This window comes from Pleurodeles waltl, chromosome 8 (genome assembly GCF_031143425.1).
Source record: "Pleurodeles waltl isolate 20211129_DDA chromosome 8, aPleWal1.hap1.20221129, whole genome shotgun sequence".
Classification (NCBI taxonomy): domain Eukaryota; kingdom Metazoa; phylum Chordata; class Amphibia; order Caudata; family Salamandridae; genus Pleurodeles; species Pleurodeles waltl.
Genome location: NC_090447.1, coordinates 9,181,556 through 9,201,478, shown reverse-complemented (window position 1 = coordinate 9,201,478; position 19,923 = coordinate 9,181,556). Strand labels below are relative to the sequence as shown.

Here is a 19,923-nt window from a genome sequence, read left to right as displayed (position 1 = left end):
CAGTCATGATATATGCAAGGGGGCGTTCCGACGAAGGAAGGCCTGAAAAAATGATGTAGTGTAATTTACAACACTTGACTGCTCCATTTTTTCCATCATTTTTAATGCCTGCTCAGACCAGGTATTAAAATGATGTACCCACTTTAATCAATGGGCCTCCTTGTGCTTTGTTGCACTAGCGTCAACATGTTTTGACACTGGTGCAGCAAAGTACCACAATAGCATCAACATTTTTGATGCTATTGTCCTACCGACCGCCATGGTGTACCGTATTGTAAATACGGCGCAACCATGGTGTCATTAGGTGGTGCAGGGGCGATGCAAGAAAATTGGTGCATCGGGACCGATGTGCCACTTTCTTGTAAATGTGCCCCCAAGTGTTAATCATGACTTGCATTTTCTGTAGGATGTCTTCAGGAGGATGTAGGAGCAGGCATTGTGGTATAGTTAGTAACCGGATCCGCTGCCATCTGGGGCACTGCCAGTCTTGTTTTTCCAGCTTAAATGGGCTGTGCCTCCTGCTAGGGGAAGTTTCCAAGTCTGTGATCGGGGTGTTTCACTTCTGGGATGAGGGCGGCTCTTGTTGTACTCAATGATGCAACAAAGTTCTCAGCAAATGTGCCTCCCTCTGGAGTTGGGGCGTTGGAGGAAGAGACCTCCCTGCTGGGAAGTGTCAGGCTTGTGTAATCACCAGGGCAGTGCCACTGTCCTAGGGCTTCTCGGGTGTATCCTGGGAAAGCTTAAGACTCGCACCAGGAGCCCTCAGCAGAGCTGGCTGCATCACCATGAAGGCTGCAGGCTCCATCCTCATCCTCGCAGGGCTCACCCTCTGGGCCGGGGCAGGGTCAGCAACACCAGTGGGTAAGAATCGGCTGTTTGTCCTTGCAGGTAGTATTGTAGGACAGAGTGTGGAAATGTACATGATCACTGATATTAGTATTATCGGTATTATTATTATTATTATTATTATCATTATTATTGCTGTATTATGAGCAGTTGTAAGAGAAGCAGTGCAAGTAGTGCATACCTGAGCACCTCTTGTGCATTTCAATATGTGGTACCCTTGTGCACATCTTCCTATACCTCACAGGGATTTAGGAGAAAGACATCACCCTGAGCTCCCCTTGAGCATTTCAATATGTGGTATCCTTGTGCACATCTTCCTATACCTCACAGGGATTTAGGAGAAAGACATCACCCTGAGCTCCCCTTGAGCATTTCAATATGTGGTATCCTTGTGCACATCTTCCTCTACCTCACAGGGATTTAGGAGAAAGACATCACCCTGAGCTCCCCTTGTGCATTTATGCACTTCACTTGTGCACATCTTCCTATACCTCACAGGGATTTAGGAGAAAGACATCACCCTGAGCTCCCCTTCAGCATTTCAATATGTGGTACCCTTGTGCACATCTTCCTATACCTCACAGGGAATTAGGAGAAAGGCATCACCCTGAGCTCCCCTTGAGCATTTCAATATGTGGTATCCTTGTGCACATCTTCCTATACCTCACAGGGATTTAGGAGAAAGACATCACCCTGAGCTCCTCTTGTGCATTTATGCACTTCACTTGTGCACATCTTCCTATACCTCACAGGGATTTAGGAGAAAGACATCACCCTGAGCTCCCCTTCAGCATTTCACTGTGCGCTTCACTTGTGCACATCATTCTATTCTTCATACGACCAAACCCGGTGATCACTTGCAGCTCCTCACAATGTGCTTCTTTGTTTTCTCTTCAGCTTCTGGTCCCTCACTGCATATCGTACTGCACCCCTCACTTCACATTACCCTGTGCCCCCTATGTCACAAGACCCTGCACCCCTTGTGTCACATCACAGTGCTCCCCTCAAATCCCATCACACTGTGCCCCTTGCTTCACATTACACTGTCTCCGCATCTCACATCACACTGTGCTCCTTGCATTACATCACACAGTGTCCCTCACATCACAGCACACTGTCCCCTCACCTAACATCTCACTGTGCTCCTTGCGCAACCTCAAACTGTCCCCTCATTTCACATCACATTATGCTCCTCATTTCCCATCAGACCATGCCCCTCACTTTCACACTGTGCTCCTCATGTCACATCACACTGTCCCCTTATTTTACATCACACCGTGGCCTCACTTCACATCACAGTGAGGTTCTCGTGTCACATAGCACTTTTCCACTCATATTGCCTCTCGCTGTGCACCTCCCATCACACCACAAAGTCTCCCTCACATTATATCACACTGTGCCACTCAAATCACAAAATACTGTGCCTTCATGTTCACATCTCACTGTGCTCCTCAAATAACATCATATTGTGTTCCTCATTTCACATCTCACTGTGCCCCTTGCATCACATCACAAAGTGTCCCTTGTATCACATCACACTGTGAGTAGCACAGTGTAATGTGATGTGAATATCACTTCAAGCTCTGCCCCTCTCTTCACATCACACTGTACCCCTCACTTCATCTCACCCCAGTCCCTTACTTCCTCATGTCATCTCACACTGTCCCCTCATATTACATCACACTGTGCCCCTCACATCACATCTCATCTCACTATTCGCATCACATTGTACCCATCACTTCCCATCACAGTATGCCCCTCACATTGCATCACATTGTGCCCCTTGCATCACATCACACTGTCCCCCTCATGTCAAATCACACTGTGCTCGTCATATCACATCACACTGTGACATTCACATCACTTTACACTGTGCTACTCACATTACATCTCATTGTGCCCCTCGCGTCACATGACACTGTCCCTCTCACATTACATCACACTGTGCCCCTCACATCACATCACACTGTGCTCCTCACATTACAACACGCTGTGTCACATCACACTGTGACACTCACATCGCACAGTGCTCCTCACATTACATCACACTGTGCCCCTCGCTTCACATTGCACTGTGCTACTCACATTACAACACGCTGTGCCCCTCGCGTCACATGGCACTGTCCTCCTCACATTACATCACACTGTGCCCCTCACATCACATCACACTCTGCTCCTCACATTACAACACGCTGTGTCACATCACACTGTGACACTCACATCGCGCAGTGCTCCTCACATTACATCACACTGTGCCCCTCGCTTCACATTGCACTGTGCTCCTCACAGTACATCACACTGTGCCCCTCGCGTCACATTGCACTGTGCTCCTCACATTACATCACACTGTGCCCCTCGCGTCACATCACACTGTGACACTCACATCAGATCACACTGTGTCCCTCATATCACATCACCCTGTGACACTTACATCAAACCACACTGTGCTTCTCACATTAGATCACACTGTGCCCCTCTCGTCACATCACACTGTCCCCCTATATCACACCACACTGTGCCCTTCACATTATATCACGCTGTGCTCCTCACATTACATTACACTGTGCTTCTCGCTTTCCATCACACTGTTCCCTCCCCTTCGTATTTAGGCCTGGGCGACATTTCAATTATGCTGGCATAGTTAGCGTAATTTTGTTAATTTAGCATAATGAAATTTATGGAAAAATACGGAGATTACACCATTATGCTGCATTGCGTAGTGAGATCCAGTTCGGTGAGAAACTGTAATGCAAGGTGTACCGTAGGGTAATGTTTGACCACACGCGGCAGTGCTTTGCATGCAAACATCAGTTCCTTTAAACCGGGCTGTCAACTAACATTTTGGATAGATTTTTTATTGGAGTGGATTGTTCGAGTAATTTTTGAGTGTGAATCTCCAAATGCGAATGTGACCGGCAGTGTTTTAAACGTGCATGCCAGTTCCTTTAAATGTGGGCAGATAACTAACATTTCAGGTAGATTTTTTACCTGAGCAGACCGCTTTAGTCATTTTTGAGCAAAAAAACCCTTAGGCCCATATTTATAGGAAAATTACGGAGGGCAATGCGGCACCAAAAATTGCCAGCACTGTGTGCGGTCATTTTCACAATGCAGGGATGCACTGTATTTAATTGAATACAGGGCACCCTTGTGTTGTCCCCTGCGCTGGTGCTAAATTGAGCTGCCTTGCGCCAACGCAGGCATCCTTGCACCATCGTGCAAGGATATCTGCATTCAGGGGTTCGATTGTTTATGTCTGGGAAACAATAGTTTTGAGTGGTGATTTGGCACTTTTGTGTGCGCTGCAGAATGCAGCACACACAGAAGTGCCACAGCATCATTTTCAAATAATTGTTTCTGAGCAGGAAGGGACACCTTGTAAATATGGCACAGGGCATAACACCACCGGAGCTTCACGAAAAGTGATGCCCCAGTGTCACTAGGGACTCATAAATACGCCCCTTAATTTGAACAGAAGCAGCAGTGCATTGAACATGAGCGACCAGAATCAATGTGAAATTACATTTCAAGTTGAATTTTTCCCCGGAGCATTTGGGTAATGTTTTGAGGGCAAGATGCATAATTATGTGAAATTTCATGTAATTTTGTGATAATTTTGAGTAATTGTGCTACAGCAAACTATGGAAGCTTCGCACACCCCTGTTCACATCACATTGTGCCCCTCCATCACATCACACTATGCCCTTCACTTCACACAACACTTTTCCCCTCTTTACACATCACTCTTTTTTCCTGAATAAACATCACAAAGTGCCCCTCGCATCAGAGCCCCCTGTGCTGCATTAACCTTGATATAGGCTCTCGATGCAATGGGTTCCAGAGAGAAGCATGTGCGTTATCACGGGCACTCATCCTGTGGGAAGAGTAACCATGTCGAGGGGGTTCCATCACGGGGTCTCCTCTGCTTGCAAGGGAGATGGAGACTTGTGTTGTTCGTCTGCGTGTACCCCCATCTCTGGCAATGTTTTATTAGGTTCAGCTCTGTAGAGTAAGCCTAAGCAGCCCTTCCTCCTCCTTCTGCATGGGTGAAGAAGAGATGTTTATGACTGCACTGAGGTAGAAAGAGAGGACTGGTGGCAGTGGATGCTGACACCACCACCCCTTCCCGTGGAAGTCCACAAAAGTATGACAGAAACCAGAGAGCCCTTCCACATCAGCAGCAAGTGTACAAGAGCTGCTGGAGCCAGTGGGTGGCATTTAAGGTGGACATGTGCACAAGAGCAATGCCTTTGCCAGTGGGTATTGTGTGATTGCAAATGCAGAACAAATGGTATTGTATGTAAATGTCCATGAGTGGAATTGCAGTGTCCTGTTCATGGAGTACAGTGCAATGTCAATTCAGCTGTCAGTTCGTGCATGTGACTGTTGGTCCTCGTGCAGTGTATGTTTGTTGATACACGTGCGTCTAAAGTGCAGAGAGTAGTGGTTGCAGATGGAGGTGCTGTTGTGAGTCTCAGCTTAGATTGTGTTGGGGTCCTCTTAACAAGCAGTGTGATACCACAGTGAACCAGTCTAAGGGAGGCTATTAAGGGCCTACGTGATGGTAGGTGGAAGGAGTGGCCCCAAGTGAACCAGCCCAAGGGAGGCCATTGCGGACCTCCGTAAAGGTGGGTAGAGTGTTTGAACCCCAGTGAACAAGGTCAAGGTATGTTATTGAGGGCCTCTATGAAGGTGGGTGTAGTGCTTGAACCCCAGTGAACTAGCCCAAGGGAGGCCTTTGAGGTCCTCCAAGAGGGTGGGTGGAGTGTGTGAAACCCAGCGACTATGTCGTATTATGGAGCAGAAATGCTTTTTGCAGAAAGAGAAACAATGGTTGCTACTTTATTTTTTTAGATATCCATGTACTTAACCATTAAGATAGCTTTGTGTGCCTAATATCTCCACTGGAGCTCTGTGGTTAGAATGTGACTTGTGTAATGTTGATTCAGCTTTTCAGCCTTCCAAGGATGCTTAAAGAATGAGTCATATTGTTTGTTTTAGTGTGTGGCATAAAGCACCACCTGAGACTCAATGATATATTGCTTTAGTGTTCGAGTCCACATGCAACCGATCTCACGGCCACTCTTGTATTTTGTAACAGGTCCCCGCTTTGACATCTGTCCTCCTGATCTGCAATGCATGCCACAAGGTCCAATGCTTATGCCATCACTTTCTCATGAGTGTTTCGTCCGCATGGACTGTTCACCGAACCAGATGTGTTGCCAAACCAACTGTGTGCGCAAGTGCACCAGCAAATGGCCAGGTAGGTCATTGTTGGACATCAATAAAATGTCATGGAAATTGGAGCATGACTGGTGAAGAACCTCCTGGCCTCACCTCTGTTGGCTATATGTACAGCAGGAGGGGCAGTACACTGGCTGAGGCCTTGTCCGTGGAACCTAGACTTCTGGGCCCCAATCTTAATTCTACGAATTGACTTTTAAAAAAAAGCATTTTTATAAAAGGCGTGTTCATTCTGTGTCTCAGAATGTTAAGTACATGTAGTATGATACAACTATAAATAATCTACTTGATGCTCATCTTTTCCAGCTGTCACCCAACTGTTCACTGGTGTAGGAAGCTCTGTTACTCCCTGATAGCTTTGAGCTATAATCATACCATTGTTAACAACATTTGTTCTCTGTTTAACTTATTAGGTGAAAACAATGCATACCATGCAGTACCTGGATGGATGCATACCATGCAATACCTGGATGGATGCATACCATGCAATACCTGGATGGATGCATACCATGCAGTACCTGGATGGATGCATACCATGCAGTACCTGGATGGATGGATGCATACCATGCAGTACCTGGATAGATGCATACCATGCAGTACCTGGATGGATGCATACCATGCAGTACCTTGATGGATGCATACCATGTAGTACCTGGATGGATGCATACCATGCAGTACCTGGATGGACACAGTACCTGGATGGATGCATACCATGCAGTACCTGGATCGATGCATACCATGCAATACCTGGATGGATGCATACCATGCAGTACCTGGATGGATGCATACCATGCAGTACCTGGATGGATGCATACCATGCAGTACCTGGATGGATGCATACAATGCAGTACCTGGATGGATGCATACCTTGCAGTACCTGGATGGAAGCATACCATGCAGTACCTGGATGGATGCATACCATGCAGTACCTGGATGGATGCATACCATGCAGTACCTGGATGGATGCATACCATGCAATACCTGGATGGATGCATACCATGCAATACCTAAATGGATGCATACCATGCAGTACCTGGATGGATGCATACCATGGAATACCTGGATGGATGCATACCATGCAGTACCTGGATGGATGCATACCATGCAGTACCTGGATGGATGGATGCATACCATGCAGTACCTGGATAGATGCATACCATGCAGTACCTGGATGGATGCATACCATGCAGTACCTAGATGGATGCATACCATGCAGTACCTGGATGGATGCATACCATGTAGTACCTGGATGGATGCATACCATGCAGTACCTGGATGGACACAGTACCTGGATGGATGCATACCATGCAGTACCTGGATCGATGCATACCATGCAGTACCTGGATGGATGCATACCATGCAGTACCTGGATGGATGCATACCATGCAATATCTGGATGGATGCATACCATGCAGTAACTGGATGGATGCATACCATGCAGTACCTGGATGGATGCATACCATGCAGTACCTGGATGGATGCATACCATGGAGTACCTGGATGGATGCATACCATGCAGTACCTGGATGGATGCATACTATGCAATACCTGGATGGGTGCATACCATGCAATACCATGATAGATGCATCCCATGCAATACCTGGATGGGTGCATACCATGCAATACCATGATGGATGCATACCATGCACTACCTTAGCTGAGGGGTTCAGTCCGGGTGGATCTTGAGCAGCAGTGGCTGTCTGGGGGACCATTGGCACAACAGCTTCTGGTGGAATCCCCAGGTCCCCTTACTAGGAGAGGGCACTCATACAAATGACAAATGGGAGTACTACAAGGGAATCCACAATGTTCCTTTCTTCCACTTAAAATCACGGTCTGTTTTGTTCACGTTGATCATGAGACTGATACTACATGTCCAGTCCTGCAGCTACACCACACTGCTGAAAGGCTGGCGCACTGACATGTGCAACCCCATTGAGACTGAAGAAAATCTCAGAGTCAACTGTGTGACTGTGGAGGTGGAGCCCTTGGAGCCAGACAAGTCAAGTCTCTGGTTGAGGTTCAACATGCACATTAAACTGACTGCAGGAAACATATGCATGAACAGGTACCTGATCTTTCCCCACAAACGAGTGAAAAATTCAGGAGACCTCTCGTTAAGGCCAGGAGACCTCTGGCTATGCAGTTGTGTAATGGCTTCTGGTATCCTTTTGCCTCAAGTCTCTAGTCTAGCTCTGCCTGGCACACAAAGCCTTCAACAAAGTAGGACCAGATTACCTCACAAGGAAATTTAGGTGGTACTTACCAAAAGACTGCTGAGATCCGCATTCAGTTTCGGTCCTAAGAATTATGAAAGACTTGTGCAGCAGTTCCAGCTTTGCCTACTGCATCTGCCAACTATGGAACAAATTGCCCCCATATCTTAAAAGTCAGCCCAATCTATCTAGTTTCCACAAACATTAGAAATCCTGATTGTTTTCTTTCCCATTTGAATTATCGCCACTATTGCGCTTGGTCTGTCTTAGGGTTTGGCAGCGCCAAGTCGCCCAAGGGTTTCGTGCACTTCATGAATTTCAAGATCAGATTACCTCCCCTTCAGCTATTTTCCTATATTCCCCCCTAGTTAGTGCTAAATTTGTAAACAAATTGGTGTCAGGGCCCTTGTCAGAAGGCTGCATAACCTTGCTCTACCTAGTGGCCCTGTCAGCTCTGCCAACAACAGAACCAACACAACTACTAACTAATACACTCCGACAAGGGTGACAATTTAGATTAGTCCAGGCCACCGAAGGTATAGGAATGGCTTAGGTGACAGGTATTAGTAATGTTTAATGTATGTTGAAGTATTTAATACCTGTTGTGCTCCTCTGAAAGTTAGAAAGACAGCTCCACCATATGGCAGACTGTCATACGTGCCAGTGTTGAGGTTGAATTGCCAGTGCTGAGCAAACTAAGCACTGTGCCTAGTACTCTAGTTCTAGTTCTGATGCCTCAGCTCTTCCCTCTGGTCTTGTGTGCACCACAGCTCCCAGGGTCCGGGCCTCTATTCTAGTTTCTTCTCTGCGCGGACATGAATGTATTGCAATGATGTGCCCCTTTGTGACCGCTTGTAAGCCTCCCATAGTGCAACCTCAGAGCATGAGAAGCCTAGGTTCTCCTGAAAGTATACCTCTGTCCAACCTTTCAGTTGTTTTATGATGTCTCTGTCCTGAAGTACCCATGTGTGAAGCCTCCATTTGGGTCTAATGCTAGTATTTTGTGGTTCTAATATGGTGCAGAGTGGGTGTGGTCAGATATACACCAGGACTGTGGGAGTTTAGACCACTGGAAACCTAGGAGTCATGATGTTCAGTGAGATGCACCGCTCAGGAGGGAGATCAGCTGGTAGCCCTCTCAAGGTTCCCTGGGCTAGTTTTACGATAAAGTGGTGCAAGTCTTCTTTCTGTGCTGTACTGCGCCACTTGGAAATGGCAGAAATGCACAGTACTCAAGGACACAGCGCATTCCTGTCCTTTCTTCCGGTGCTGGCGCACAACAGGCTACCTAGTGCAAACGCAGGCACCTTTGCAACGTGGTGCAAGGGTGACTGCGTTGCATGCAAGATTGGTTTTTTTGCAGGAAGCAGTACATTCCTGCACAAAAACAACCTTGAGAGGCAGAATGCAGCACACATGGAAAGAGGAATAAACAAGGCAAAAAAAGGATACTTCTCTAGGAGTTTTACACATCCTCAGGTTTACCAGGATTGGTAAATCGGGGGTTAGAAATTGAGTCTCCGGTTGGCAGTCAGTTTGCACTCTGTCCAAACAGGGACCTTCGCTCTAGTCAGGGCAAAGGAGATACACAATTAAGATGGCCAGCCAATTCAGGTGTAAGTTTCAGCTCCTCCCTTCATTCTAGCTTAGATGACCCATCAGGATATGCAGGCTACACCCCATCTCCCTTTGTGTCACTGTCTACTGGATATTCACAAACAGCCAACCTGTCAGTCTGACCCAGACCGGGAATACACAGGCAGACAGAGTCACGGAGTGGTCTAAGCAAGAACATGCCCACTTTCCAAAGTGGTATTTTCAAACCGACAATCTAAAAACTAACTTTACTAAAAGTAATTTTTTGAATTGCGAGTTCAGATACACCAACCCTTTTTCTCTAGCTGTTTCCAAAGGGAAACTGCACTTAAAAGTTATTTAAAGGCAGCCCCGTGTTAACCTATAGGGGGGATAGCCCTTGCAACAGTGAAAAACTAATTTGTCAGTATTTCACAGTTACGACATGTAAAAACACACCAGCCCATGTCCTACCTTTAACATACAATGCAAACTGCCCATGGGGCTACCTAGGACCTACCTTAAAGGTGCCTTACATGTATAAAAAGGGAAGGTTTAGGCCTGGCAGACTCCTTGCCAGATGCCTGGTCTGCAGCCAGGTGCTGCAGACCCTCAACAGTAGGGCGTGACTTCTATGCCTCACAGAATTCCTCCCTGGTGGGACCCCCCTTCCTGCTGCCAATGGGCCAGCTCAGACACCTGTTTCCCTGTAGGTTCCAGAGTGTCCCCCTTAGGTTCAGCCTCCTCCTGGACTGTGGGAACTTCTTGGGTGGGTTGCCAGCAGCCCTTCCCCTTCCTCCTCTAGCAGGCACCTGGGCCACTCTTTCAGGCTCCAGGGCCTCCTGATCACCGTGATGAGCTGCCATTGACTGGCTGGTCACACATGCTCACCCAGGCAAACCCAAGATCTCCAAGGGTGACCTGTGTTCCACCTCTCTCCAAAGGGAGTCCTCCACGTCACTGCCTAGCAGACAATAAACAGGAATAGTTGGACTCTCAGCTACTCTCAAGGCATATTTTTCTCCTCTATGGCCAACCTTCTCTTTTCTATCTCCATTTTAAGTTTCTCTAATTCAAATGGGGGCACCCTCTCTGCTTGTCGGTCCTTCAACTCCTCAGGAGTCAGACCTCTGGAGGAAACATTAAAGCGTGCCCCATGGGACCCTCCATCCAGGCAGAACAGGGTTACGTAACACCCCATTATAAATACTCTGCACCTCCTCACCCTCATCCTCTTCCTTTGTGTGCTCCCCTAGTGTCCTTGGCTGCCACCCAGTCCCTCAGTGCCTTTTGCAGCTCCTCCTTCCTAGAAGAGCTCTTTATTAGGCAGGTAAGTTCCTTGCAAAATTGCTTAAGTTGAGCCACTGTGTACTCCTCCAGTTTCTCCAACTCAAACACAGCTTGCAGCCACAGCTGGTGCATCCCCGGATTGAGACATGCTTGTGTGGTTCATTAAAAATGCAAGAGTTCCAAAAAGGCAGAGAGTTCTCAAGAGAAACCAAAACAAATACAGCAGAAACAAATCCTAAAAGAGAAAAAAAAAAAAAAAAAACATGTAGTATGTGGTCATATAATGGTCTACACTGAAAACAGTAGTGTACACTTAATCACTGTAGGTCAAATACAAGTTCTATCCCACCACTGATCAACTATGTTAGAAATGGGGTCTCTGGTCGGCAGTCAGTTTGCACTCTGTCCAAGCAGGGTCCCTCAGTCTAGTCAGGGCAATGGATAGGGTGGGTAGGCGATATATTGTTTTTCAGTCCCGCAAGAGAGGAATGCGTCGTTTTCTGGACGGGCAATGTAGATCTGGGCATGTTCACGTGTCCTGCGAGGATACCTGCGAAATCCAGCCGCACGGTGATAAGGAACCACGCTATGTGGGACTTTCTCCAGTCGCGATGCGGGTGCTGCATCGATTTCCCAGCAGTGATGAAGGTGGTGCATCGATTTCTCAGCAATGATGCAGGCAGTGTGTCATTTTTACGGCCGCTTTTCATGTAGTGCGTCAAATTTTTCCCTGCACGGCTCTTGTGTGTGGATTTTTGCCTTGATTCTACCAGCATCACCTTTCAAGGGCCCAGGGACTGAAATGGGCACCACTTGGCAGGGTTGGAGTCTCAGCAGAGAGTCCAGGTGCTGGCAGAGGAAGTCTTTGATGGCCCTGAGACTTCAAAACAGGAGACAAGCTCAGTCCAAGCACTTGGAAACACTTCACAAGCAGGAATATACCACAAAGTCTAGTCTTTGTTCTCTTTCAGGCAGGAGCAGCAACTGGAGGCCAACCCAGCAAAGCACAGTCACAGGCAAAGAGGCAGTACTCCTCCTCCAGCTATTCAGAGCTTCTCCTTGGCAGAGGTTCCTCTTGATTCCAGAAGTGATCTGAAAGTCTGGGGATTTGTGTCCAATGTTTATCCTAATTTCTGCCTTTGAAATAGGCAAACTTCAAAGGAAAGTCTTTGTTGTTCACACGATACTCCCTTGCCCAGGACTGGCCCGAGACACACATCAGGCGGTTGGAAACAGGATTGTGTGAGGGTAGGCACAGCTCATTCAGGTGTAAGTGTCAGCTCCTCCCTCCTCTCTTGCCCAGATGACCCATCAGGATATGAGGCTACACCCGGCTGCCTTTGTGTCACTGTCTAGTGGAGAGTCACAAGCAGCCCAACTGTCAGTCTGACCCAGACAGGGAATACACAATCAGTCAGAGTGACAGAATGGTCTAAGCAAGAAAATGACCACTTCATAAAATTGCCATTTTCAAACTGACAATCTAAAAACCAACTTTAGTAAAAGTTGTATTTTTAAATTTTGAGTTTGGAGTCATCAAACCCCAGATTTCAATGTGCTCCCAAAGGGAAACTGCACTTAAAAGTTATTTAAAGGCAGCCCGCATGTTAACCTATTACAGGCCTTGCAATAGTGAAAAACAAATTTGCCAGTATTTCACTGTTAGGACAGGTAAAAACACACTAGCTCATTTCCTACTTTTAACATAGCCTGCACCCTGCCCAGGGGGCTACCTAGGACCTACCTTAGAGGCGCTTTACATGTATATAAAAGGAAGGTTTAGGCCTGACAAGTAGGTACACTTGCCAGTTCGAATTGGCAGTTTGAAACTGCACACATAGTCAATGCAGAGGCAGGTCTGAGCCACGTTTACAGGGCTACCCATGTGGATGGCACAACCAGTGCTGCAGGCCCACTAGTAGCATTTGATTTACAGGCCCTGGGCACCTCTAGTGCACTTTACTAGAGACATACTAGTACATCAAATATGCCAATCGTGGAAAGGCCAATTACACATACAATACACAGGAGCACTTGCACTTTAACACTGGTCAGGAGTGGTAAAGTGCCCAGAGTACCAAAACCAGCAAAAACAAAGTTCAGCAAACAGTCAAAACATGGGAAGCAGAGGCAAAAAATACAGAGGAGACCACTCTAAGGATGCCAGGTCTAACACTGGGAATGAGTCAAAATCCATGAGAGTTGAGTGGGTACAACCACTGCAACCCCGCGGAACGCCCCCTTGGCGCAGCGTAAGGCATCACAGGACCTTGCGCTGCGTTGCTTACTCGATGTCTACGAGAGCTTTCAAAGTTGTGTGGCCTCACAGATATGGTTGCAAGGAGTGCGTTGCTGCTGCTTCACTAAATGTCACGCAACGGGGGTTCAAGGGTCTCCTACACATGCCCCCAAGTCTTCTTTTTTCCTTTGCCAGGACACCCAGGACCTAGGTGAGCCTGCGTCGTGAGAGTGAGGTGTCCTCCAATAATTCAAGTTACCTTTACTGAAAATCCTGACCAATGTGCACCCGCCTTTCCAACGCAACTGTCTTGAACAAGCACTGGCAAAGGCAATAGGTCCGACTCAGAAGTGAGAGTGTTTTATTGACTGAGTATGTGGTTGTGTGGATGGATAAGTAGATGAATGAGTCCACGGATAGGTGGAATAGTGAGTAACTGACTATAGGTATGAATGGTTAGATGAATGGGTGAGTGTTTGAATGTATGAAGGGGACGAAGGAGTGTGTGGGGGCTAACGGTAGTGAGGGGCATAGCATGTGAGCCGGAACCTCACTTGTTGAAAGCGAGGAAGAGGGACACCTCGAGAGAGACGGGGGCGAGAAAACTTAGCGAAGTTGTTGACAAAACCCTTCCATTTCTAGGCGCTTGCTTGTGTGCACTTTCTGGTGCTCCCCGGTAGCTCATTGTTTATATCAGTGGGACCTACGCTACGGATGAACAAATACTCATCAGTGCCAGCTGCGCTCAGCGTTTAAAGCAAGCAGAAGCTGGGATCGGAGGTGGCATGTTGGCAGACTGAGAGTGGGTGATGCCTGCACGGACGGGGCTTAGGGCCTCTCCCTGCGTCGGTGACCTGATCTCTCTGTCCTAAGCCAGAGGGTGAAAGCTTTACAATTTAAAGTGTGCTGAGGAAATGCACTTTGGAGACGTGAACTATGGTTGCCTCTTTTCTTAGAAAAAAAGTACTGGACATTTGTTCATGGTTTTTTATTCTGGAAGAGCCGAGAGCTGGGAGGAGAAAACATATTCCGCTAATAACTGTTCTGAAGGACCAGGCGGCTCACAACGACTTTTTAGCGTCTTTCTTTATCTGTTTTCTGTTTTAGATTTATGTTATATAAGGGAAAAGTCCTGGATTTAATGGATTTTTCCAATATTTGGACCAGTCTAGACTTGAAAATGCAGGCCTGGCAGGTAAAAATCAGCCAGTGGGAAATCCTGGACCGTCCTTGAAACATTGCAACACGAGCCCTTCCTTGGAGGCGGACTGGCATGAACGCAGCCAGAAGCTTGAGAAATGTTCCTCTCAATGCGCATTTTAGAGAAGTTTTAACAATAGGTCTGGAGACATCTGCACTGTCAAGCCAGATTTAAAAATGTGGGCTTCTTTAACTTCAGTGTGACACATTCACACATCGCAGGGCACCACACCTGGCACTTTATAGGGCATTCTAAGCTTTCTAGCAGAGGCATTCCACAATGCAAGCAGGGATACATCCATAAAATAATATCCCACAGACTCCACCCCTGAGGTGGGGGCGGGAGAAGAATTCTACTCCGCCCGCTGAGTTGGTGGAGTTTTGCCTCCACCGCGCAAAGCGACGCAGAGCAGGTTTTTTTTCATGTTAAGCTGGCGAGCACGAGGAATCGCTATGTAGCGAGCGTGAGTGAGATTTCTGAATGCGGATGGTCGCGGCAGGTCAATACCGCCCGCACTGGGCAGGCTGCCGCTTGCATTGAGGATCCTGCCGCTTCAGTAGTAAACCTACTCGTGCTGCAGAAAGGAGTTACTGCCCTTTGTCATGCCATTAGCGCTGATTTCACAGCACAGGAGAAACTCCTGGCACTAAAAATCAGTGCAAACAGCGCGACTTACCCAATCTCCGCCGCTCACAGAACTCCATGTAGCACAGCAGAGTTTTTCAGGACTTTGCGCAGTTCCACGTAGTATAACTCTGCGAACTCCACCCAGGCCTACTCTGAGTAACCCCATAAACTTCACCAGTCTCTACCCCTCTGCTCCCACTGCCCCTCCACCAGCGTACCATTTTATTTTGGGGTTGGGAAGCAGGGGCAGGGGTTCAAGTTGAAGGCTGTACTTGGCTCTGGTAGGCCCAGAGAGGTCACCCTCAACCTCTTTGACCATTACCTAAGGTCCTTGCAGTGATCCCGCTGCTGGTTGGGGGAATCAAAAACATAGGTTTAAGGTCAGTCTGTGATTCGTGCCCTTACTACCACAAGAGAAAAACATCCCATGTACCACAGCGATTAAAAGTACTTTTACTGTTTAAACCACTCTTTTAATATCATTGTAATCAACAAATTGAGCAATGCAAGTTATGTAGTGCTGGTCCAGGAGGCTGGGCAGGCCTCATGGTGGCCACTGTTTCTCTTGAGTGCACCCACGGCAGGATACAACAGAGCAGCCTTAGGCGCTGTAATATATGGGCCCGGTTCACAGAAGTAAACTTAGACCAAAAGTGTAAGTTTATGACTTTTGGTATTCACAAAGGTAAGTTACAAGTAGTATCTTTAAATCTGCACTTGGGGCAGAATCTCATCACTGTGGTGTATCTCTGCAAGATTCCACCTCAAATGTGGATTTTCTGTCCCAAATATAAAAGATACTAGTCTTAACTTACCTTTGTGAATACCGAAAGGGGTAAACTAAGCTTTTTGGTCTACGTTTACCTTTGTGAATCAGGCCCCATATGTCTGATTTGGTGGGTGGAAGGGAGGGCAGGATATGTGAAGCCTCAGCCACTCGTGCAGCACTGGGGGCTTCACAGAGATCACTAGGGCTCTGAAGAGCCCTGTCCTGAAATGAGAAAATCAAACAGTAATCCTTAGACTAAGCTGAGTACCCTCTCAAATATCATTACACAACCAAGAAACAATCTCTTGATACCCTACAATCAAGCTTCACCAGAGCCACAGCAGAGAAACTGCAAATTCATCAGATTGTGGACGACACACTATGCATCCTACACTCAGGAAACTCACGCTTTCTTGTTCTCCTCGACCTCTCCTGCATTTGGCACAGTCATCTACCACGCTATGTTGAACACTTGGAAGCAGAGAATAGGACGTGGAGGCATGCTCCAGGCCTGGTTCTCATTCTACCTGACTAACCTCTCCCAACTGGTCAAAATCAGGAACCTGGTTTCAAAGCCAGGCAGACTGCGGAACTTGGACCCCCAAGGCTCGACCCTCTCTCTAACTCTTTTTAACTTCTACCTCGAACCCTTGCGTGTGACCATCCGGAACTCTAGAATCCACTTCCACCTGTTCGCAGATGATACCCAAATCTACCTGAAGGTCACATCACCAGATGGCGTTGTTCTTTTATTCAGCACCTGGATGTTCCACCGCCACCTCAAACTAAATCTGGCAAAAACAGAATTTCTTATGATAATTCCAGGGAAAGCTCAACCATCAGTTCAAGAGTGACTGGCTATCTTCCTTGCAGTGGACAGCCATCCCTCCAGTACTCAGAATACTACATCACTCAGTTTCACCCTCAAGAGTCATCTCAACCTCTAGAGCCATATCATTGCCAAGTCCAAGAGCTCCCAGGTCCAGCTAAGGCAGCTATGCGAAATCAGGTAACTCATCCCAGAACAAGACCTAAAAACAGTTGCTCCAGATCTGGATCTCTCAAGACTGCACTACGGGATGGCACTCCTCTCAGCCAGCCCCAAAGTAGAGCTAGGAACGCTCACAGCAATAGCTACAGCATGCTTTGTGACCACCTACATAACCCCTGTACTCCCTACCCTCCAGGGACTTCTTAAAGAAGTGAGAGCCCAATTCAAAACCGCATGCACTACTCACAAAGCGCTGCACTCATCTTCTCCTTCAAACCTAAGAAATTGAACATTTTGGACACGAACCAGGGTTCAAGAAATGTTCAATCTCTTCTTCTCAAGCCACCATGCATTTCATTTCCTAACTGTACAGGAGCCAATCATTTTCTGGAAGATCCACAAGAATTTGTAACTCCCTCCCTCAGTCCCTCCACTTGACCACTTGCCATGCCACCTTCAAAAAAGAACTCAAAGCTTCTCTCTTCGTAAGACACTCGAGCTAGTTCCTGCTCTTCAATTTATGCTCTTAAATGTCTGAGGTTGTTTATGGTACTCACAATGTGATTGTCGTATTTTGGTTCTAGTGTAAAGAGTTCTGAGGCACATGGACTATGTCCGTACTATGTAAAATTGCATAAATAAGAGAATAAATAAATATATGTACCACGCTTCTTTTTTCAAGATGAGCCTGGGATGGGCGGCATCACTGCATGCAGTGAAGACTGGCTATGGTAACAGCAGATGATGGTGTTATGTGCACAGAACTATGATTTCATGCCAGTGCTGCTGCTCTCTAAAATATTTCTGGCCCAGTGGCCCTAGCAGAGAGGTGTGTTGTTTCTAATGGGTGAACATAATATTTATTTTGGCTTCAATTTCCAAAACCCGCAATAGAACATAATACTTAAGCTGCAAAGCAAACCGCACCTTCTTAACAAACAATCTCTTGAGAGATTCACAGAGTTTTCACACACTGATGGCGGGGGAGTCTGCCCACACCCCCTCTCGCCTTGGACAGGCATCAGGAAGCAGCCCTGTCCTCCCCCTGCCTAGAAAAAGTGGCTACATTTGTTCTGTAGCCTCTGGGTGTTTCCAGTCAATGGTGACAGTTCCAAGCTTTCTTATGTATAAAGATAATGGTTGGTTTAGGTCTTGCAATGTGACCTCAGACATGACTACTTGTTTTTGGAAGTCTGTCTTTATTCCCTTATGCTTTGTCTTTCCTTCCATTGATTTGCCTAGAGACTCCCTAGTTATGTGTTCTGCACCTTCATCCAACTCTGGTTACCTGTATCTTAAGTCTCTTTCTCTTCTCAGGTATACCGCCGTTCTTTCCACCACAACCAGACGGTCCAATAGTGATACCTCCTGATGCATGAGCCTCACTACACCCACCGGATCTGATGTCTGACACCTGACAATGGATGTCTGATGCTCCACCACTCACCATTCACCATTGATCTACAAAATCTTCCCATTTTTAGGTCAATTTGCAGAAAAGCAATAAATGTTGTAGGATTAGGGGCAGAGATTAGCTTCCAGTGTGTTGATAACTTGCTCTGAAAGTCATTGTGTTGCTGCATATTAAAAATGTGACATGTAACTTCACATCATTGTTATGAGCGAGTGGCTCTAAGACCTTGTAGATACCAATGCTACTTATTTTAAAGTAGAACTTTACAGCAATAAAGTTGATGACATGAATATGTGTTTTATGCCACTTCACTGTGCATCCTTTTTGCTGCAACATGAGATACACCAGTAGTACTAATATGTCATGAAAATTGTACACTGAAGTTAACCAAGGCAGACTTCAGTCTCACGAGAGCCACCACCGGCCAACACTTCTCAAAAACTGCCCCACCAGACTACCTCTTCCACCTCAGACTCTCCATCACACCTGTCCAGCTTCCACCGCACCGTGTCTTCCACCTCAAGCTATCCATTACACCTGTCCAGCCTCCCCCAAACTACCTCTTCCACCTCAGCCTATCCATCAGACCTGTTGAGCCTCCACCACACTCATCTTCCACCTCAGACTATGCATTACACTTGTCCACACCTCACATGTCCAGAACGTAACCCTCTAGAATATAGACAAAGATGCTAGAATCAGCCCTTCAACAGCATGTGCATTCCTTCTAAATCTCTAACTCCGGTGTACAGTCCAGAGAGGGTCCAGCCACATGCATCCTTCAACAAAATTCCCAGTGTACCACCAAAACTATGACCTCTGCACACACACCACAACCAATGCTTAGGCTGTACACACTGATCTGACAACATACCCTGTTCCTACTGTATTTCTGCAAAGGAGTGTCCATCGCCATCTACAACTCGGATCCCCCCACAACAGTATAATGCTACAGAACCAGCAAAGCAAACCAAAAAGGAGGTGGTACGGCACATGCAAACAGGAGAGCACAATCACTAAAATGTTCACAAACTTTGATGCCAGCTGACATGGATCACTGCTGCTCTGCTATCCCTATATCACAAACCACCCACTTACAACCACCACATTTGTAGACATGGTGACAGGATCACTGCCCTCCACTATCACTGTAATGCAAACCACCCACTTACAACCCCATGTTTGTAAACTCGCTCACTCACCAGGTCTCCAAAATCTTCGATCAGCCAGACACCACAATCCTGGGGAAATGTAACTTATGACTCAACATCTTCAACAAGTCTTCAAAGTTCTCCTTAATAAACTGCACCCAGGACAAGTACTAAAAGGTCTAATAAATTCAGATGATACACACTTGTTGTGATGATTCTTTCTTTGCAGGTACCACCTGGTACCGCCTTTCTCTAGCATGACCTTTCAAGCCACTGGCATGTTACAATTGTATAAACAGAATAACACCTGTCTTCAGTGATGTAAATCATCTTTCTATGGACGTGTAGCCTCCTCCCACT

At 46.8% G+C, this 19,923-nt stretch overlaps 1 long non-coding RNA gene across 1 annotated transcript; it reads left to right on the top strand.

Annotated features, from left to right (window-relative positions):
* The first annotated feature begins 679 nt into the window (after window positions 1-679).
* On the top strand, window positions 680-18,702 carry LOC138249666 (uncharacterized). The gene is made up of 3 exons (XR_011194832.1): window positions 680-861; window positions 5,948-6,109; window positions 18,316-18,702. It is a non-coding gene; the product is annotated as an uncharacterized lncRNA (long non-coding RNA).
* The last annotated feature ends 1,221 nt before the right edge of the window (window positions 18,703-19,923 follow it).